The sequence below is a fragment of the Dendrobates tinctorius genome, unplaced genomic scaffold (genome assembly GCF_039654945.1).
Source record: "Dendrobates tinctorius isolate UK_male_01 unplaced genomic scaffold, ASM3965494v1 ptg000064l, whole genome shotgun sequence".
In the NCBI taxonomy this organism is placed as follows: domain Eukaryota; kingdom Metazoa; phylum Chordata; class Amphibia; order Anura; family Dendrobatidae; genus Dendrobates; species Dendrobates tinctorius.
The window spans coordinates 45,634,060-45,655,911 of NW_027361732.1; positions in this window are offsets into that span (position 1 = coordinate 45,634,060).

Sequence of the window (21,852 nt, forward strand, 5' to 3'; positions counted from 1 at the left end):
TTGTAAATTCCCCAAAAGTTATAACATTTTAAAAATTGCAAATATGGCAAAAAAATGTCAGCTTACCCCAATATCTGTAGATAAGTTCCAATCCAATTCTTCGCACGGATGAGGCAGAGCAACCAGAAAGTGCAATAAAAAAGAAAAAAATCAAGATCTTGAAAAAGACTTGCGTCGAAATGTGTAGATCTATCTCACTTGTCCTACCTGGAGCTGTAACTGCCTGCATGCGTGTCTGGAAAATGTTTTTCCCTTTTAGTAACTAGTAATAAAGTAAATTTTTTACCTTTTAATTCCACGCTGGATTTTTTCTTTTTTCTTTTAAAAACTGCACTTGTCAAATACTTCAAAACTGCTGTCAGGATATTTGATAACTTTTCAGGTGCTGCACTCCATTTAATGCAAAGTAGAATGAAAAAAAGAAAAATTGAAACTTTTTCTAAAATATTTTCTTCTTTAGCCCCAAATTGTTCCCAAATGGACCCCACAATTTGTTATCTAGTTTCTTCTGAGTGCGTTGATACACCTGTGCTCAGAAACCTTTGTTTGGATAAACGGCAGAGCTTGGAATGGGTGAAGCAGTACTTGAATTCTAGAACTCAAATTTGCCTGAAATAGATTGCAGGTGCCATGTTGCATTTTCAGGTCCCCATAGCTGACACCATTTTTGAAACTACACCCCTCAAGGATTTTATCCAGGGGTTTAGTGAGTATTTTGAATCCATAGGTACTACACAGTATTTGATAACATTAGGCTGTCACATGGAAAAATTTCAATTTTTTTTCCACTAAAATGTTTCTTTAGCACTAATTTTTTCACTTTTATAAGAGATAACAAAAAATGTAGACCCCACAGTTTGTTACCCACTGTCTTCTGAACACAGTGATACCCCACATGTGGTCAAAATGGTCTGTTTGAACAAACAGCAGGGCTCGGGAGGAGCATTATTTGAATTTTGGAACACAAATTTGATTGGAATAGATTGCAGGCACCATGACACATTTTCAAAACTTATCTAGATGCATAGTGAACACTTTGAACCCCCAGGTGCTCCACAAAATGATCCGTAAAAATGAAAAAGTACTTTTTTCACAAAAAATTTCTTTTAGCCTCAATTTTTTCATTTTCACATGGGCAACAGGATAAAATGGATTGTACAATTTGCTGGGCAACTTCTCCTGAGTACACTGATACCTCATATGTTGTCATAAACCACTGTTTGGGCGCACGGCATGGCTCGGAAGGGAAGGAGCACCATTTGACTTTTTGAATGGAAAATTAGCTCCAATCGTTAGCGGACACCATGTCGCGTATGGAGAGTCCCTGTGTGCATAAACATTGGAGCACCCCCACAAGTGACCCCATTTTGGAAACTAGACCCCCCCAAGGAACTTATCTAGATGTGTGGTGAGCACTTTGAACCCCCAGGTGCTTCACAGAAGTTTATAACGCAGAGCCGTGAAAATAAAAAATCATTTTTTTTCCACAAAAATAATTTTAGCCCCCAATTTTTTATTTTCCCTAGGGTAAGAGGCGTAATTATACCACCAAAGTAGTTGTGCAATTTTTCCTGAGTACGCTGATACCCCATATGTTGGGTAAACCACTGTTTTTGCACACGTCAGGGCTTGGAAGAGAGGGAGCACTGTTTAACTTTTTGAACGCAAATTTGGCTGGAATCAATGGTGGCGCCATGTCACGTTTGGAGACCCCCTGATGTGCCTAAACAGTGGGAACCCCTCAATTCTATCTGCAACCCTAACCCCAACACACTCCTAACCACAACCCTAACCCCAACACACCCCTAATCATAACCATAATCCCAACACCTCCTTAATCTTAATCCCAACCCTAACCACAAGCCTAACCCTAATCCCAAGTCTAACCCAACACACCCCTAACCCTAATCTTAACCCTAATCCCAATCCTAACCCTAATTCCAACCCTAACCCTAATTCCAACTCTAACCCTAATTCTAACCCTAATTCTAACCCTAACCCTAATTCTAACCCTAACCCTAATTCTATCCCTAACCCTAATTCTAACCCTAATAGAAAAATAAAAATAAAAATATTTTATTTATTTTATTATTTGTCCCTACCTATGGGGTGATAAGGGGGGGTGATTTACTATTTTTTTTATTTTGATCACTGTGATAGGATCTATCACAGTAATCAAAATGAATGAATGGAATCTGCCGCTTGGCAGATTCGACTGGCGCACTGCGCATGCGTCAGCTATTTTGGAAGATGGCAGTGCCCATGATCCATGGCGGAGGGACACTGGAAGCGACAACGCGACTTGGAATGTACCGAAGGGAGGGGGGTGATTGGAAGGTGGGGGGAGCAGATGGTGACGGTGGTGGCAGATCGCCGCCATCAGTCGGTGGGGGAGTTCAGATAACTGTCTCCAGCCATGGCCAATGATATTTCTGCATCCGCCATAGCTGGATTGTAATATTTCATCAAATTTCATTGATTAAATATTACTATCGCTCTGATTGGCTGTTTCACTTTCAACAGCCAATCAGAGCAATCGTAGTCACTGGGGGCAAAGCCACCCCCCTTGGTGTGAAGCACAAAGGGTCCTGTATCTGCGGATCGGGTGACCTTTCAGTGACCCGGTCACCCGACCCGCAGGAGGGTGATTTATACCATGATGCCTACGTAGGCGTCACTGGTCATATTGGCACAGGTTTTCATGATGCCTACATAGGCGTCATTAGTTGGGAAGGGGTTAACTGATGTAGTGAGGTCACAAAGTTCAGGACAACTATTCTGTGTCCGTGTCAGGGTATGAGTGTCAGCTCTATGTGGTCTCTTTTAGGCAGCGCATGTGCGGTACTCACGGTCAGGTCATGTAGGGCACCTGGTACTCTCTGGCTTTCACTGGACACACACCGCATAACCCACTCTCTCTGGTCCCCCTGTTGGTGGCAGGCGTCGCTTGTTTGACTGGCACTGGTACTCACGACCGGAGCACTCCTCTCTTGGTCTGCTGTGACACCTGGCCTGGCTCCTCTCTGCGTGCACGGCTCTGCATTGCTCTGCTCCTTTCAGCTCTTACTGCTGGTACGGCTCTGGTCTGCTGACACGACTCTCTCTGCTGGCTCAGCTCTGCTCTGCTGGCACGACTCTGTTCTGGATGACTCTCTATGCTGACACAGCTCTGCTCTGCTGGCACGGCTCCGCTCTGCACGGCTCTCTCCGCAAACAGCAGGAGCTCCTTCCATATAGCCGGTTGACAAGTCAGTCTTCTCAGGTGGGGGATGCAGAGCACGCCAATCACCACTCAGCGTGCTGCTCTCTGCGCTGTTCCTCGCCAGCCCCATACTGCAGTCCTTCGCATGCTTTTTCCTTTTATCCCCCTGCTGCTGTGTGCCCTTGTCTGTCTCTTCCCACCCCCTCCTGTCAGCAGGAAGCTCCGTCTCCCTAGGGCTTTCCCCAGCTTCAGGGGAAGGTCTGCCCCTCTTAGGCTTCCCCTCGGGAACAGAGGATGCACCCTCAGTTCTGGACCCGGAATACGAACCTGCAGTCTGGTCCATATCCTTACACTCCCCCTCTCTTTTAACTCGCCCTTCCACAGGCGAGGATTCATCGTATTCCAGGATGCTCACCTGAGGGCCTACAGCTGACTATAATTTTTGCAACTCCTCCTGCCTTTCTGGCTCCATCTTCTCCCAGTTAGGTTTGAAGAGGTCACTCCAACTTTTGAGTGAAGTGATAGGGACTCTAGTCACTTTTCTCACATCTTCTGTCACATCCAATTTCTCTGCAACATCAGTCACTTTCACACCTTTCTTCTTCTTTTTCCTTTTCTTAGCTTTGCTGCCAGCAGATGGTTTGTCCTTTTCCTTGTCTTCTTCGGAAACCTTAGAGACTTCTTACTCGGACTCCTCAGTCTGTGGACTAAGTACTGGCAATTCTTCTCCAAAGCACCCCCTCTCTTTGACAAATGGACTCCCGTCAAGACTGAGATCGAATGAGTTAAGATCATGTAGACCGGGCCCTTCGTCATCCTCCCTGGGTCCCGCGGGCGTCATTTCCCATTGCTTTTCAGCCACACTCTCTGCTTCAGCCAGCTGCTTCGTCTCTTCCAACCAGTCAAAATCACCTGGGCTGTCGAGCGGCAAACTTTCAACTTCAGAGAGCGAAGCCAGTGGTTCTTCCTCTTCACAAATGGGATTCGTGGAAGTGGGCGTACTGAGAACACTTGGCACCTGTTCCCTTTCTACAGGTTCCCTTAACAGGCAGGGGCACGATAGGCTTCGGTGGATTATTTGATTAGACACTTCTTCCCTTTCGAATTGATCTTCATGGACAGCATCCTTGGATCCAGTTTGGAGTGTCACCAGACTTGCCTCTTCATATTATGGAGCTGTCGGAGGTAATGTCTCAGGACCTTCTTCCTCTTCATATTCTACCGTTTCTGGCGGGAGTATCTCAGGGGCACCTTGCAGGTCTTCCATTGGATCAGGGTCCCCTGAGCTGATGGTCGGCAAACTGTCCACTTCAGAGGACAAGTCAAGTGATTCTTCCTTCTTACAAACAGGAACCGTGGGAGTTTCAGGGACATCTGGATCTTTCTTTTCTTCAGGCTGAGTCTCACAGACAGAACCTTTGGATCCAAGTTGGAGCACCACCAGGCTCACCTCCACGCGTCTGACCAATGCAGCCATCTCACCGTAGACAGTCGACACCTTCTCCATCTCTTCTCTGTGTCTGCTGTTGTGGCTCTGACTGGGCACGGCTCCTCTCTTTTCGCCATACCACTTCTCCCAGGGACAATGTTGTCTCCAATTGACAGAACTTCCCAAGGGATGAGCGAACATTCCCCGTCATCTGTCTTGGGTAGGGCAACATCAGGACAGGTGTCCCATTCTTTCACACAACCGACACCCTTGTCTCTGTCTGTCTGATGGGTGCCTCAGTCTGGATTGTCGGCCTCTGTGGGAAGCGTATCCCTTCTTCTTCCGGTCTTCACCCCGGATACGGGGTTAAACTCTGGAGCTGCTGCTAAAGTTGCTTTCATGCTTCGCACCTCCCCTCTGACTACTTCTGCCTTTAGCTGTGAATTACCTCGGGGTAGGAGGCTGCACTCTAGGACAGCAGCAAGGGTTTCCTTCAGGCCCTCGAATTCTTCCCAAATTCTTCTCATTCCCTGTCGCAATTTGCAGGACCACTTTGGCTCTTCCTCATTCGGGGTGGGTACTCTGCAAAACCGGATCATCCCTGTCAAGGCTGCAACCCCCTGCTCCTGCTCGCCTCTGCATGCCTCTGCACCAATATCTGCCAAGGATAAGCGCGAGATAGCTCGCAGGTGCTAACGCAATGCCCGCCCAAGCTGCGAATCTCTCAGGCCCGTCACCAACTGGTCTCACAGCACTATGTCGGGGGGTCCTATGCCTATGCCATCCATCTTTCTAAGGAATTTCAGTGTGTAGCTCCTGTAGCATGTTCATGTACAGCATCACAGTCTCCCCCTCTCTTTGAATACACCAAAGAAACGCGTGTGTAATTCTCCTACGTCCGTGGGGTCTCCGTGCGTCTCTTCAAGTATTTGCAGTACTTTGTCAAAGGTGTCTCGCGCCTGGGGGGGTCGTAGCATGATGGATGTTGTGAGTTCATTTTCCCCTTCACCATTGAGGTCTGATGAACTCCCTCTTCTGGTGAAGGAAGGTAGTGAGGCTGATTACAAAGCACCTGAGCAGAATGATGATGACTGGGTGACTGGGATTGCTGACTGGATATAAGGCAGCCGACGCCCTTCTGCCTTGCGGGTGATTACTCTGAGGGATTCTTGGAGAGGGATTCTTGGAAACCAAGCTAAGTTTTCTGCTCTACTTTTTGCATTTGTGTTTTGGTTTTGTTTTGCCTTGTTTTTCTGGATTTCTGCATTTCCCTGCTGGGTGAGCTGAATTCCTTTTTGCTCTGTCTTCAGATAATGCCTGAGTACTGATATAGTCTTTTTGAAGCCTAGCGTCTTCAAGGCTTTTTTCTCTATCAGTCCGTTGGCTCTTGTTTTTGAGAGGGTTTTGGCGGATTGCAGACAGCAGCTTTTCTATTCTGTCCTATTTAGTTAGCTTGGGCCCCATCATTTGCTTAGCCTATCTTTCTATCTGTGTGAGTGTTTTTTCATCTTGCTTCACTGTCATTATATGTTGGGGGCTGCCTATTGCTTTGGGGTCTGCTCTGGGGCAGTTTAGATTTCCCTTTCTGTCTTTAGGCTATGTAGTTCTCCGGCTGTGATCGAGGGGTCTAGGGCACCGTAGGAACCCCCCCACGGCTACTGCTAGTTGTTGCTGTTAGGTTCAGGGGTCTGCAATCCGATAGCTGCCAACTTCTCTGGTTTTCTGGACTTAGCTAGTATTTCTGTTTTTGCCTCCTACAGTGACTCATTCATAACAGATGGAATTCCTTGCTTCGCCATCTAGAGCCATCATGGCAACCTCTGCCTCTAACGTAGGAGTCATGGGGTACATCCTCATCATCTCCCTGCTTCCTGTAAACTTGGGGAGATTACTCACAATTGTCCCCAGCAGTATATTGGCTCTGGGAGCACCCCACCCGTTTGGTCTGCCACCCTGTGCCTGTAGACTGCATCCTGCCAACTATGCCAAAATGTAAGAGTAACAAGCAGGAACGCGGGATGCAGTGATGGGACACAGGCAGAGCAAAGATTAACGTCCCGCTCTCCATGGTCCCTGCTGTTGGGGGTGTGCGATGCTGGTCTGCCTGGTGCTGATATTCCCAGCCGGAGCACTCCTCTCTTGGTCTGCTGCGACACCCCGCTCGGCTCCGCTCTGTGTGCACAGCTCTGCATGGCTCTGCTCCGTATGGCTCTAACTGCTGGCACGGCTCTGCTCTGCTGACACGGCTCTCTCTGCTGGCACAGCTCTGCTCTGCTGGCATGGCTCTGCTCTGGATGACTCTATATACTGACACAACTCTGCTCTGCTGGCACAGCTCCGCTCTGCATGGCTCTCTCCACAGACAACAGGGGATCTTTCCATAAAACCCATCGCCAAGTCATTCCTCTCAGATGGGGGATGTAGAGCGCGCTGTTCCCCATCAGTGCCAGACTGCAGTCCTTCGCGTGCTTTCTCCTTTTATTCCCCTGCTGCTGTGCGCTCTTTTCTGGCTCTCCCCACCCTCTCCTGTCAGCAGGAAGCTCTGTTTCCCTAGGGCTTCCCCCAGGCTTCAGGGGAAGGTCCGCCCCTCTCAGGCTTCCCCCCTGGGAAGAGAGGATGCAGCCCCCTCAGTTCTGGACCCGAAATGCAGGTACCCACAGTCTGGTCTATCACCTTACACTTTGTCTGGTACAGGAAGTTCACTGTTGGCAGCGGATTATTCAGGGTACTCTCCAAGAGCGTGACAACAGAGCTTCTTTATTCAGGAACAAACAGGAACAATGTATGATAAGCTTGATAAATCAGGAATAAATCATTTGTGTGTCTCTATCTGTGCATCATCTACAGCAGGCTGCTTCTCTCATACACAGAAACAGGAAAAACAGGAAATAGTCACATGCTCTCCCTGTTTGAGCCTCTGGGAGTTTTTTTGTTCTAACTTTATGAACAACATACAAATCTAGCAACTAAACACTCATAGACAGGAATGGAGTTGTTGCACCAAACATATTCCAACATTCACCAAGAGCCATGCAATGAAATCCATAGTGAGTGTATAAGCATAGAACAGCCTCACTATTAGAGATCCTCAAATGTTTTGCTTCCAAATATCCTGAGGTGCTTCAGGTTAGGCTTCTCCCAGTTCCACAGCTCATATAGAGTTTTATTTGTGGCTTTACCTGGCACTCTGTTTTGAAGATAGCAAGCTGTCATGATGGCTTCACCCCAATACATTGTAGGTAGATTCACATCAAACAACACACTTCTTTGACTTTCACAGAGAGTACGGTTCTTTCTCTCTGCAATGCCATTTTGCTCTGGGTTGTATGGAATGATAGTCTGGAACACGGTTCCATCCTTTTTCAAAATGGTTTGCACCTTACCACTTGTACATTCGGTTCCATTATCTGAACGCAGGGCTTTTGGCATTCTTCCAAATTTGTTTAAAACTACAGCAAGGTAGTCTTCAAGTTTCTGTGGAACTTCATCTTTACTGTGAAGCAGGTAGGCAACTATATTTCTGGAGTAGTCATCAATAAATGTGAGAATATATCTCTTCTTGATAGTAGTTTGAACACTTATTGGACCACATACACCTGTATGTATTTGATCTAGAGGCTGTACAGATCTAGGGGTGCTTATTTTAGGAAAGGATTTTCTCAACATTTTTCCTTTAAGACAGCTAGTGCACTTCATCATTTGACTACACTGGTTGATTTCAATACCATTTGCAAGTTGAGCTAGCTTCCTTACTGCTTCTGGGTCTGTGTCCAAGACATCTGTGACATACATGGATACAGTTCTTATGTAGGTCTTGCCTAGCACTATACACTCTTTCTTTGCATTTTAGCTGATAAAGTTTATCTTGGATTTTTCCTTCTGCAAGAGTGTGACCCTTCTTTGAGATAATGCAGCTGTTATCATTAAAAGTAACTACATTCCCATTTTGCGTGAGCTTCTTTTCTGACAAAAGATTGCTTTCAAGGCTGGGAACATAGATAACATCCTTTATTGGGATCTTACTGCTTTGTGCTGAGGAAACTGGACAGTGGAGGTAGCATATCCTACTCCTTCTGAAGTTATGCAGTGACCATTAGCTAAGATGACCTTTTCTAACTTGCTTTCATTAAGGTCAGTGAAAGAAATCCTTGTTATTTGTCATATGTCTGCTTGCACTAGAATCTATACACCATATATGCTTTGCAGATGGGCCTGTACTGGCAATAAATGCAGCTTCAACACATGCAGAATCTTTCTTTATAGCTGTTTTAACCCTTTGATGACTATTCTGCCTTTTAAGCTGACTCATTCTTGCTTTCCAAATTCTGCAGTCTGCTTTAAGGTGGCCAGGCTTTTTACGGACAAAACATTCACAAGTTTCTCTTAGATTGCTCTTATATTTAGGGAAATCCTGTGTCTTTAATGCTGTTTCTGCTCTGGATTCATTACTGCTGCTTAAATGCTGCATTTTTCTCTTGAATTCATCCACAAGTTTGCTTTAACATACTCTAGTGTCAGCTCATCATCTGGCCACGCATCTAGTGCGGTAACGATTGTGTCATAACTCTCTGAAAGGCCACTTAATAGAAGTGCAGCAACATGAAAATCTTTAATTTTTTGTCCAATACCACTGAGACACTCAACAATCTCTAGGGTGTTTCTTATATAGTCCTGCATATTCTGTCCATCACTTAGCTTAGACCGATACAGTTTTCTCATGAGATAAAGCTTATTGCTGAGATTTGATCTCTCATGCACTTTCTGTTACTCATCCCACAGCTCCTTTGCAGTTGCACACTTGCAAATATGCACAATCTGATTATCATCTACACTGAGGGAGATGTGCTTTGTGCTTTCTGATCCTTCTCTAGTCACTCATCTGGTAATGGATGAGGCACTTTTTCCTGAGTATATTTCCATGTACCTTCTCTTATGAGCTGCATCTTCACCTTGAATTTCCAGGACTGGTAGTTCTGGTTAGTAAGGCTTGGCACTGAGAACTTGACAGGAATGCTGCTAGTGGACATCTTTTCTGTTGCTCTGTGCTGCTTTTGCTTTGGTCTTCTGTTGCTGTGTTACTCTGGGGTTCTGTGTCACTTTGGGCCCATAAACCGTTGGCAGCATATTATTCAGGATAGTCTCCAAGCATGTGACAATAGTGCTTCTTTATTTAGGAACAAGCAGGAGCAATATATGATATGTGCTTAATAGATCAGGAATAAATCATTTGTGTGTATCTGTGCAACATCTACAGTAGGCACAGGAAAAGCAAGATATACAGTCACATGTTCTCCCTGTTTGAGCCTCTGGGAGTTCTAACTTTATGAACAGCGTACAAATCTAGCAATTAAACACTCATAGACAGGAATGGAGTTTTTGCACCAAACATATTCCAACATTCACCAAGAGCCATGCAAAGGAGTCCATGAAGCATAGAACAGCCTCACTATTAGAGATCCTCCAATAAAATGATCATGCCCATACAGTTGTGGCCAAAAGTATTGACACCCCTGCAATTATGTCAGATAATACTCAGTTTCTTCCTGAAAATGATTGCAAACACAAATTCTTTGGTATTATTATCTTCATTTAATTTGTCTTAAATGAAAAAACACAAAAAGAATTGTCCTAAAGCCAAATTGGATATAATTCCACACCAAACATAAAAAAGAGGGTGGACAAAAGTATTGGCACTGTTCGAAAAAACATGTGATGCTTCTCTAATTTGTGTAATTAACAGCACCTGTAACTTACCTGTGGCACCTAACAGGTGTTGGCAATAACTAAATCACACTTGCAGTCAGTTGACATGGATTAAAGTTGACTCAACCTCTGTCCTGTGTCCTTGTGTGTACCACATTGAGCATGGAGAAAAGATAGAAGACCAAAGATCTGTCTCAGGACTTGAGAAACCAAATTGTGAGGAAGCATGAGCAATCTCAAGGCTACAAGTCCATCTCCAAAGACCTGAATGTTCCTGTGTCTACCGTGCACAGTGTCATCAAGAAGTTTAAAGCCCATGGCCATGTGGCTAACCTCCCTAGATGTGGATGGAAAAGAAAAATTGACAAGAGATTTCAACGCAAGATTGTGAGGATGTTGGATAAAGAACCTCGACTAACATCCAAACAAGTTCAAGCTGCCCTGCAGTCCGAGAGTACAACAGTGTCAACCCATACTATCCATCGGCGTCTGAATGAAATAGGACTGTATGGTAGGAGACCCAGGAAGACCCCACTTCTTACCCCGAGACGTAAAAAAAGCCAGGCTGGAGTTTGCCAAAACTTACCTGAAAAAGCCTAAAACGTTTTGGAAGAATGTTCTCTGGTCAGATAAGACAAAAGTAGAGCTTTTTGGGCAAAGGCATCAACATAGAGTTTACAGGAGAAAAAAAGAGGCATTCAAAGAAAAGATCACGGCCCCTACAGTCAAACATGGCAGAGGTTCCCTGATGTTTTGGGGTTGCTTTGCTGCCTCTGGCACTGGACTGCTTGACCGTGTGCATGGCATTATGAAGTCAGAAGACTACCAACAAATTTTGCAGCATAATGTAGAGCCCAGTGTGAGAAAGCTGGGTCTCCCTCAGAGGTCATGGGTCTTCCAGCAGGACAATGACCCAAAACACACTTCAAAAAGCACTAGAAAATGGTTTGCGAGAAAGCACTGGAGACTTCTAAGGTGGCCAGCAATGAGTCCAGACCTGAATCCCATAGAACACCTGTGGAGAGATCTAAAAATGGCAGTTTGGAGAAGGCACCCTTCAAATATCAGGGACCTGGAGCAGTTTGCCAAAGAAGAATGGTCTAAAATTCCAGCAGAGCATTGTAAGAAACTCATTGATGGTTACCGGAAGCGGTTGGTCACAGTTATTTTGGCTAAAGGTTGTGCAACCAAGTATTAGGCTGAGGGTGCCAATACTTTTGTCTGGCTCATTTTTGGAGTTTTGTGTGAAATGATCAATGTTTTGCTTTTTGCTTCCGTCTCTTTTGTGTTTTTTCATTTAAGACAAATTAAATGAAGATAATAATACCAAAGAATTTGTGTTTGCAATCATTTTCAGGAAGAAACTGAGTATTATCTGACAGCATTGCAGGGGTGTCAATACTTTTGGCCACAACTGTATAACCAATATAAATAATATATAAGTGATATGAACGCAAAGAAACATTTTGTGAAGCCAAACATTGTCATAAAAACAGGCATATGGTAAAAAAATTTTATGTGAGTGATCAAGTCCTGGAATTGTCAGATGAACTGAATTTTCAAGAAAACACGTGAAGTTCCACATTCTAGAATATACAGATGTGGGCATGTGGGAGAAAATTTGCCTGAGTAATAGCTTGATATGTGATGATCAAGTCCTGGAATTAATTATCAGATAGCCTGACTTTTCAAGAACATTTGTGGGATCCACATTCTGGAGTATACAGACGTGGGCATGTGGATGAGAATTTGTCTGAATAATAGTTTGGTATGTGATGATCAAGTCCTACAATTAATTATCAGATGACCTGAGTTTTCAAGAACACTTGTGGGGGTCCACATTATGCAGTATACAGATGTGGGCATGTAGACGAGACTTTGTCTGAATAATAGTTTGTAAAACACCTACATGAGTATAAGTAACAATTTATAAGGGGCCAAAATGCACCAATTCCAAATACCTATATAGAAATGTGCAAGGCTCAAAATCAATAAAAAATATATTCTTTATTTGATAAAAAAAATAATTGAAAGCATAAAAATAGACATGCAAAAGTCAGACAAATAAAATACTAAAGGTTAGTATTGATAATAACAAAGCTCCCTTGTATGAATACTACAAATCAATACATAGTTATATTGTGTAAAATCACAGTATTGAGGACTAAAGCGTAAAAGGTGCAAACCAGAATAACCAGTGCTGTATAAGTTAAGGCCCTTTAAGGTACATACAGATAAACAGGGAGAGAGTGATATCACATAAAAGTACACATAATGAAGGTATTGCACAGTGGCATGGAGTACACTTTTCCAAAGAAAACAGACCTGACGTGCATTTCACATCAAGCTTCATCAGAGGTGTTTGATGAATGCATGCATCATACAGGCTATATACATATGGCTTTGGAATCCCATGGAGGAAGAGGAGTCGTCACTGGCTGAAGAAATTTCTACTTCAGAACCAGATTCTGTCACTTCCAGAACTGCTACACCTGCTCAGCAGTGAACATTCATTCTACGGGCCATTTTACTATTGTATGCATGCCTAACAACATCAAATAAAACAACTAAACCTAACCTAGCACTATAGATGTTTTTTATGGTTTATTATTTTTTTTTAACTTTTTAAAAGAAAATTATTGTAAATTTACAAACGACAGACAAGAAATCTGATGTTAATGAACTAAAAGAGGAAAAATAGCAAACAATAAAAATTAATAAAATAAAAAGAATTAAGAAAAGGGAGAATGAAGATAACTTGATTAGGATGACACAGGGAGGATGATCACGGGCCTGATTAGGAGATTAGCAGGGTAGAGGTAAGGATTTATTGAACTAGTTTTTCACTTTCACTGATAGGACAGCACTCAAAGTAGTGTATCTTTCTTCTCTCCTAGATCAAACACAGGGGAAGAAGAGACAGACACAGCCAAAGTCCTCTGCTGTTTTCTAAACATTTGCATTTTGACCACTGTGATATGATCTATATCATAGATAAAAGCATCAGGAACCAATGAACTTTGTTTTATGATTTTTCCGGGTGCTGGATGGCAGATCTGGAGGTGGGGGTGTAAAGAGGTGGCAATGCTATAGACCGTAGAGACAAGCTGCCACTTTAAGAGACAGCACCCCCCTTGGTTAGAGCAATGGGACATTCTCTCTCCCCTGCTGGATAGACTGTGTGGTTTCTTGTGCTAGCACTGGAGAGAGGAGGGGCGGCTTTTCTGTGTGTGAGTTGAGAGACAAGATTTCTGAAGGAAGGAGATGTGCCCTGGAGCTGTAAGGAAAAGAACATTTAGTCAGAGATTGTGACTTTTTAGACTATTCTTGGGATAAAAAGGTGGCTTTCCTGTATTGCTGTGAGAAGCCACAAAGAAAAGACAAGAAAGGAATCAAGAGGAGGAAATCCACCCTTTCAAGGAGCATCACTGGACCTGCACACAAGGAAAAGACCACGTTGCACAGAGCTTCCAGGAAGAAGTGCGCACCATGTTGCAAAGCTTCAGGGGCCCCGGGAATGGACAGAGATACCAACGCTACTGTGAGTGTTAACCTCTTCTGTGCATATGCTAGGATTAGGATAGGCTGCAATAGAGCACGGCAGCCGTGTGACCGGTGTAGCAGAGGCCAGATAGGTTATAGTTAGTGTAGCATCATATATTACTTTACTGTGTTGTCTTGCCTGTTGGATAAATACACTGAGCTGTTAAAGTTGGTGCTCCGTGCTGTTTGACGGCCCAGCTAAAGATTATTATCCTTGTAAATTGTCTGTTTCCATAGCATACCCCTGTTTCTGCATTTTCCTATACACAGCATTCCTTGCCTGTAAATAAATTAACCCTTTGTTGCTTGCACCTCATCTTGTGTACCGTAGTCTCCCTGCATTGTGGTGGTCTCCTGGCCATCACTTCAGGGGCATCAGAGAAGGCATCATTTTGTTTTGTGAAGAAGAGGAAGGGTGTTGGGGGATAACAACGCCACTATCAAGGTACCGTGAGGGACTTGGGATCACTATTTCTATCTCCTTTGACATATTAGATCATGTCAGAGGAGAGAGAAATGGTTTTGAAGCTGGATTTCGCTTATTTTTTGAGATTGCTGTTATTCGTAGAATAACGGCAAACACGTAATCGGGGACCATGAAAACAAAGTGACAAAAGTGTTCTCCAGATACCTCCGGACACTGAAGATCCAGAGTTTTTTCAACTCTGGGGAGTGTTATTTACTAATTTCTTAGCACCATTGAAAAGTGCTATGGTACGAGGTCCCTAGAAGGCTGGGAAAAGGCACATTGGCAGTTAAGGGGTTAAAAGACGTTTTTCAAATATATTCCATTAGCAAGTGAGATGAATTCCCTCAGCACTGCAAGAACACAGGTTTTACTTTCTTTCCACCACTGTGAAATCCATGTGTAGTGAGATTCTCTTCTCTCCAACTGTGAGGGGGCTTATTCTACAGTTGTGGCCAAAAGTATTGACACCCCTGCAATTCTGTCAGATAATACTCAGTTTCTAACTGAAAATGATTGCAAACACAAATTCTTTGGTATTATTATCTTCATTTAATTTGTCTTAAATGAGAAAACACAAAAGAGAGTGAAGCAAAAAGCAAAACATTGATCATTTCACACAAAACTCCAAAAATGGGCCAGACAAAAGTATTGTCACCCTCATCCTAATACTTGGTTGCACAACCTTTAGCCAAAATAACTGTGACCAACAACTTCCGGTAACCATCAATGAGTTTCTTACAATGCTCTGCTGGAATTTTAGACCATTCTTCTTTGGCAAACTGCTCCAGGTCCCTGATATTTGAAGGGTGCCTTCTCCAAACTGCCATTTTTAGATCTCTCCACAGGTGTTCTATAGGATTCAGGTCTGGACTCATTGCTGGCCTTAGAAGTCTCCAGTGCTTTCTCTCAAACCATTTTCTAGTGCTTTTTGAAGTGTGTTTTGGGTCATTGTCCTGCTGGAAGACCCATGACCTCTGAGGGAGACCCAGCTTTCTCACACTGGGCCCTACATTATGCTGCAAAATTTGTTGGTAGTCTTCTGACTTCATAATGCCATGCACACGGTCAAGCAGTCCAGTGCCAGAGGCAGCAAAGCAACCCCAAAATATCAGGGAGCCTCCTCCATGTTTGACTGTAGGGACGTGTTCTTTTCTTTGAATGCCTCTTTTTTTCTCCTGTAAACGCTATGTTGATGCCTTTGCCCAAAAAGCTCTACTTTTGTCTCATCTGACCAGAGAACATTCTTCCAAAACATTTTAGGCTTTTTCATGTAAGTTTTGGCAAACTCCAGCCTGGCTTTTTTATGTCTCGGGGTAAGAAGTGGGGTCTACCTGGGTCTCCTACCATACAGTCCCTTTTCATTCTGGTGCCGACGGATAGTACGGGTTGACACAGTTGTACCCTCGGACTGCAGGGCAGCTTGAACTTGTTTGGATGTTAGTCGAGGTTCTTTATCCAACATCCGCACAATTTTGTGTTGAAATCTCTTGTCAATTTTTCTGTTCCGTCCACATCTAGGGAGGTTAGCCACAGTGCCATGGGCTTTAAACTTCTTGATGACACTGCGCACGGTAGACACAGGAACATTCAGGTCTTTGGAGATGGACTTGTAGCCTTGAGATTGCTCATGCTTCCTCACAATTTGGTTTCTCAAGTCCTCAGACAGTTCTTTGGTCTTCTATCTTTTCTCCATGATCAATGTGGTACACACAAGGACACAGGACAGAGGTTGAGTCAACTTTAATCCATGTCAACTGACTGCAAGTGTGATTTAGTTATTGCCAACACCTGTTAGGTGCCACAGGTAAGTTACAGGTGCTGTTAATTACACAAATTAGAGAAGCATCACATGATTTTTCGAACAGTGCCAATACTTTTGTCCACCCTCTTTTTTATGTTTGGTGTGGAATTATATCCAATTTGGCTTTAGGACAATTCTTTTTAGTATTATCTGACAGAATTGCAGGGGTGTCAATACTTTTGGCCACAACTGTAAACAGCATCAGGATGACATGGCTCCACATACCAATTTGTATGGAGGCCACATGGTCTTGCAGACCTCTAGGCCTGGTACTGTGGGTCACTTCCACCCTACGTTTTTCCTTTTCTTTCCTCCTCCTGCTCTGCTTTTTCTTTGTTTATATTGGCAGTATAACTACCAGGGAAAATCATGTGTCAGCTGTGTGTCCACTAGCAAGTTCAAACTGGTTCCAGCTGCTTGTCTGTGCTGTCTTTTTCTCAACTCCTGATTGGTGGATCTGAAAAACTGCGGGAAGAAACTTTCTATTTAGAATATGTGCATTTGTTGCAGATCTGCAGCAGATTTCCTAGTGATTTACAGTACAATGTAAATCTATGGAAAAAAAACGCTGTGGAAACGCAGCGGTTTATTTTCCGCAGCATGTCAATTCTTTGTGCGGATTCTGCAGCGCTTTTATACCCATTCCATTATAGAAATTCGCAGGTGTAAGAACACATGGCAAATCTGCACAAAATCCGCAATAAATCCGCAGGAAAAACGCGCGGATTTCAACATGCAGATACTGCAAGAAACAGCAGATTCCGTGCAGAAAATTCCCCACATGGATACGCAAAGTATGTACATACCCTTAGAAGCCAGGCTGTTGGGTCACCTGGCAGTCACCACAAGTTCAAGTAAAGAAGACACTATGGAAATTTTGATGCAGTAGCTGTTGAGAACAGATGACGCTGGTGGAGAATACTGGCTTTGATAACGCCTCAAAGTGCCAGTCAGACCAGCAGCAGAGATCGGAACAAAGAAGACTGGGCAATTGAGCTGAACAAACCTGATCAGAAAAAGGAGAGGGACGGGGTATCTTCTCACTGATGTAATTTTGAAGCGTCCAGTGTAGAGTAAAGCAGGAAGCGTTCCACAGCCTCATCTAGCCTCTGCCATAAAACAGCCCAGCTGAGGCCCAGGGACTGTCGCACTACTCCGGATATTTAGCAGAAAGCTCATCTGAACGAAAAGAAAAGGAAGAAGAGGAGTTTCAGCTACAGTGATTTGGGATAGAAGATCGCTATCCACAGATGAAGATGAGGCGCCGGTCATGCCATCCGAAGAATGACTACACCAGTGCTCACCTCCTAGAGAGGCATTTAGCATTGAAGATAACCTGGAGAGGGTAGCTGCTGCTGATCTTAGGCAGGAGACTGAGTTAGGGGTGAAAATATTCATGTTCCCCTGTCTATCCCTGTCAAGAATACCGCCCTAGGAGAGCTTAAGGAAGTTTTTAAGACAGTGCTTGCGGAATGGTTAGTTGAGTCAGGTGTCAGCATAAAGAATAGGGTAGGTGTTTAAACTACTTGTCAACCAAATATTATAGCTAGTATGCCAGTGTGGGATAAACCCTCTGGTAGAGCTGAATCTTGAAGCTATTAGCTGTGAGGTAGTCCCTTTGGCCTTTCACCTGAATTCTTCTATTAAAGATTATATATGGAATAAAGAGTTTGTTGCTATGTTAACTTTATTACCTTCAACAAAGGTAAAACTTTGTTAAAGGTGATAAAAAGGAAGATAAAAATTTAGTTGCAGTCAATCTGTGTCTACTCTGCTGTGTTAGGGTAGGAATATCCTCAATTTTGTAGTGGCTTATTCCAACACTTTGACATAGCACTAGAGACATAGCAGAACTTTAGTAGCATGGCCTGATATTAGTACGATGAGTATTTCAGACAAAAGCTACCGGTTCACCCGACCATGAAATGGTTGTGAAAGATGTCGGCTTATGGCTGAATCTAATGTTGACACAAAGGAGCTTGTCTTTAAAGGAACCAAACCCAGGGCAGCATAGCAAGAAAGGAATTTGTTTTGCCTTTAACGAGTTTTTATGTAAATGGATAAAGTCATCTGAGTAGTCTCGAAAGCTTGCAATTTGTTACAATCTTTTCAGTTAGCCATTAAAAGGTATCAACCACTGAGGACTCTCAATTCTGAATATTTTTCATTTTCATGGCAGAATCTTATACATTTCTATGATGTAGTTTGTGGGTTAAAAGCACTCACCAAACTCCTAGATGAATTCCCTGTTGGGTTTAGCTTCCCAAATTGGGTCACTTTTGAGTGTTCAGCTGTATTGGCCCCTCAGGGGCTTTGTAAATTAAATATGGCAACCAAATGTGCATTCCATAAATAAAATAGCATTCTTTGCATTCCAAGCTTTGCCATATGCCCAAACATTTGTTCTTAACAACATGTAGGTTATCATAATAATAATACATTTTATTTCTATAGCGCCGACATATTCCGCAGCACTTTACATTTCAGAGGGGACTTGTACAGACGATAGACATTACAGCATACCAATAATCACATAGATCATAACAGATACCAAGAGGAATGAGGGCTCTGCTCGCAAGCTTACAATCTATGAGGAAAAAGGTAGACACGAAAGGTGGGTGGTAACAATTGCCATGATTGTATGGACCAGCCATAATGTTAAGTGTGTAACAGTACAGACACAGAAGGCTAATAGATGCATAAAGCATGTGGGAACATGATGCGGTGAACCTGGTTATGGTAAAACTTTTGACTGTGCCACACAGGGATAGATTAGGTTAATGTGTTGAGGCAGTAGGCCAGTCTGAATAAATGCGTTTTCAGGGCACACTTAAAATTGTAGGGATTGGGGACTAATCGTATTGACCTGGGAAGTGCATTCCAAAGAATTGGCGCAGCACGTGTATAGTCTTGGAGACGGGAGTGGGAGGTTCTGATTATTGAGGATGATAACCTCAGGTCATCAGCAGAACGGAGGGCACTGGTAGGGTGTTATACTGAAACAAGGGAGGAGATGTAGGGTGGTGCTGAGCCATGGAGAGCTTTGTGAGTAAGGGTAATAAGTTTGTATTGGATTCTGGAGTGGATGGGTAGCCATTGTAATGACTGGCACAAGGTAGAGGCATCGGTGTAACGATTGGCGAGGAATATGATCCTGGCTGCAGCATTTAAGACAGATTGGAGGGGGGAGAGTTTAATAAGAGGGAGTCCGATTAGAAGAGAGTTACAATAGTAGAGACGAGAATGAATGAGAGAAACAGTAAGAGTTTTTGCAGAATCAAAAGTAAGAAAAGGTCGAATTCTAGAAATGTTTTTGAGATGCAGATAACAAGAGCGAGCCAGGGATCGGATGTGGGGGGCAAAGGGAAGCTCGGAGTCAAGTATGACCCCAAGACAGCGGGTATGTTGCTGGGGAGTAATAGTGGAGCCACACATGGAAATGGCAATGTTGGATATAGGTAAATAGTAGCGGGAGGAAACACAAGGGGTTCAGTCTTTGACAGTTTCAGTTTCAGATATAGTGAGGACATGATTTTAGACACAGGATTTAGACAATCGATAGTATTTTCATGAAAGGCAGGCGTGATGTCAGGAGAAGAAGTGTATAATTAGGTGTCATCAGTATAGAGATGGTTCTGGAAGCCAAATCTACTGATTGTTTGACCAATAGGGGCAGTGTTCAAAGAGAAGAGGAGGGGGCCTAGGACTGATCCTTGAGGAACCCCAACAATAAGGAGAAGATGAGAAGAGGAGGAACCAGCAAAAGATACAGTAAAGGAGCGGTCAGAGAGATAGGAGGAGAACCAGGAGAGAACGATGTCCTTGAGGCCAATGGAACGGAGCATAGTGAGGAGAAGCTGATGATCCACAGTGTCGAATGCTGCAGAGAGATCCAAGAGAATTAGCATGGAGTAGTGACCATTTGATTTAGCTGTTAGTAGATCATTAGAGGCTTAGTGAGAGCAGTTTCAGCAGAGTGTAAAGAGTGGAAACCGGATTAGAGAGGATCGAGAAGAGAGTTATCAAAGAGATAGCGGATAAGATGGGAGTGGACCAGGCGTTCCAGGAGTTCAGAGATGAAGGGAAGATTAGAGACAGGTCTATAGTTAGCGGCACAGTTTTGGTAGAGGGGTGGTTTTATAAGTAGTGGATGTATGATGGCATGCTTAAATGGGGAGGGGAAGATACCAGAAGAGAGAGAGAGGTTAAATATTTTAGTTAGGTGGTGACAGCAGGGGAAAGGGACTGGAGGAGATGTGACGGAAATGGGTCACTGGTGCAAGTGGTTGGGCGAGAAGATTCAAGGAGCCTGCTTACTTCTTCTTCTGTGACTGGTTCAATATCAGAGAGTGAGCTAGATGCCATGGGGGAGGGAGGACAGTGCATGGTACGAGATGATTGGGAGATTTCCTGTCGGATCTGGTCAATTTTTTCTTTGAAGTAATTGGCCAGATCATCAGCTCGAAGCTCCGTGGTTGGGGTCTGTACTCTTGGGTTGAGTAAAGAATGAAAAGTGTCAAAGAGATGTTTAGGGCTATTGGACAGTGAGGTGATGAGGGTGTTGAAATAGGGTTGTTTTGAGAGGTGAAGGGCAGTGTTGTATGTTCTAAGCATAAACTTATAATGGATGAAATCTTCGTGTAGATTGGGTTTTCTCCACAGATGTTCGGCGCACCTGGAGCACTGCTGCAGGAAACATGTTTGCAGGGTGTGCCAGGGTTGTCACCGTCTGTGTTGTGATGTTCTATGTATAGGAGGTGCAAAGTCATCCAGGGCACTTTGAAGTGTTTCATTGTAATGCTTCAATGCAGAATCAGCACATGAGAGGGAAGAGATAGGGCCAATGAAGACTGCAAGTTCTTCATAAGTTTCTGGGTGTTAATGGCCTGTATGTTTCTATAAGTATGGACAGTGGGGGTGACCTGAGAGGCCTGGCAGTTCTTGATAGAGAATGAAAGAAGGTTGTGGTCAGAGAGCGGGAGAGGGGAGTTTGCAAAATCATCCACTGCACAAAGCCGAGAGACGACCAAGTCGAGGGAGTTTCTGTCTTCATGTGTTGGAGAATTAGTAAGCTGCGAAAGGCCAAACAAGGAGGTTAGAGATAAAAGGTGAGTAGCAGATGGGGAGAGGGGAAGAGCAATGGGGATGTTGAAATCGCCCATGATGAGGGTAGGGATGTCACAGGAGAGAAAATGTGGAAGCCAAGTGGCAAAATGATCCAGGAACTGATGGGAGGGGCCGGGAGGACAATATACCACTGCCACTCGCATGGAGAAGGGGGTGTAGAGTCTGACGGCATGGACCTCAAAAGAAGGGAAGACAAGTGAGGGTAGTTGAGGGATAACCTGAAAGGTACATTTTGGTGATAGGAGCAGACCAACGCCTCCACCTGCTCTATTGTCGGATCTTGGGGTATGAGAGAAGTGTAGTCCACCATATGAAAGAGCAGCAGCAGCGGTAGTGTCTGACTGCTGGATCAAGGTTTCAGTAAGAGTCAGAAGGTTAAGAGAATTAGAAAGGAAGAAGTCATGGATGAAGGAGAGTTTGTTACACACTGAGCGAAAATTCCAAAGGGCACAATTAAGAGAGACAGATGGCATGCAGGGAATGTTAATAAGATTAGAGGGGTTTCTGAGTGTAGCAGTTGGGGGGTTTGACTTTCTATAACATGGGGGACCAGGGTTGGGAGCAATGTCTCCTGCGAC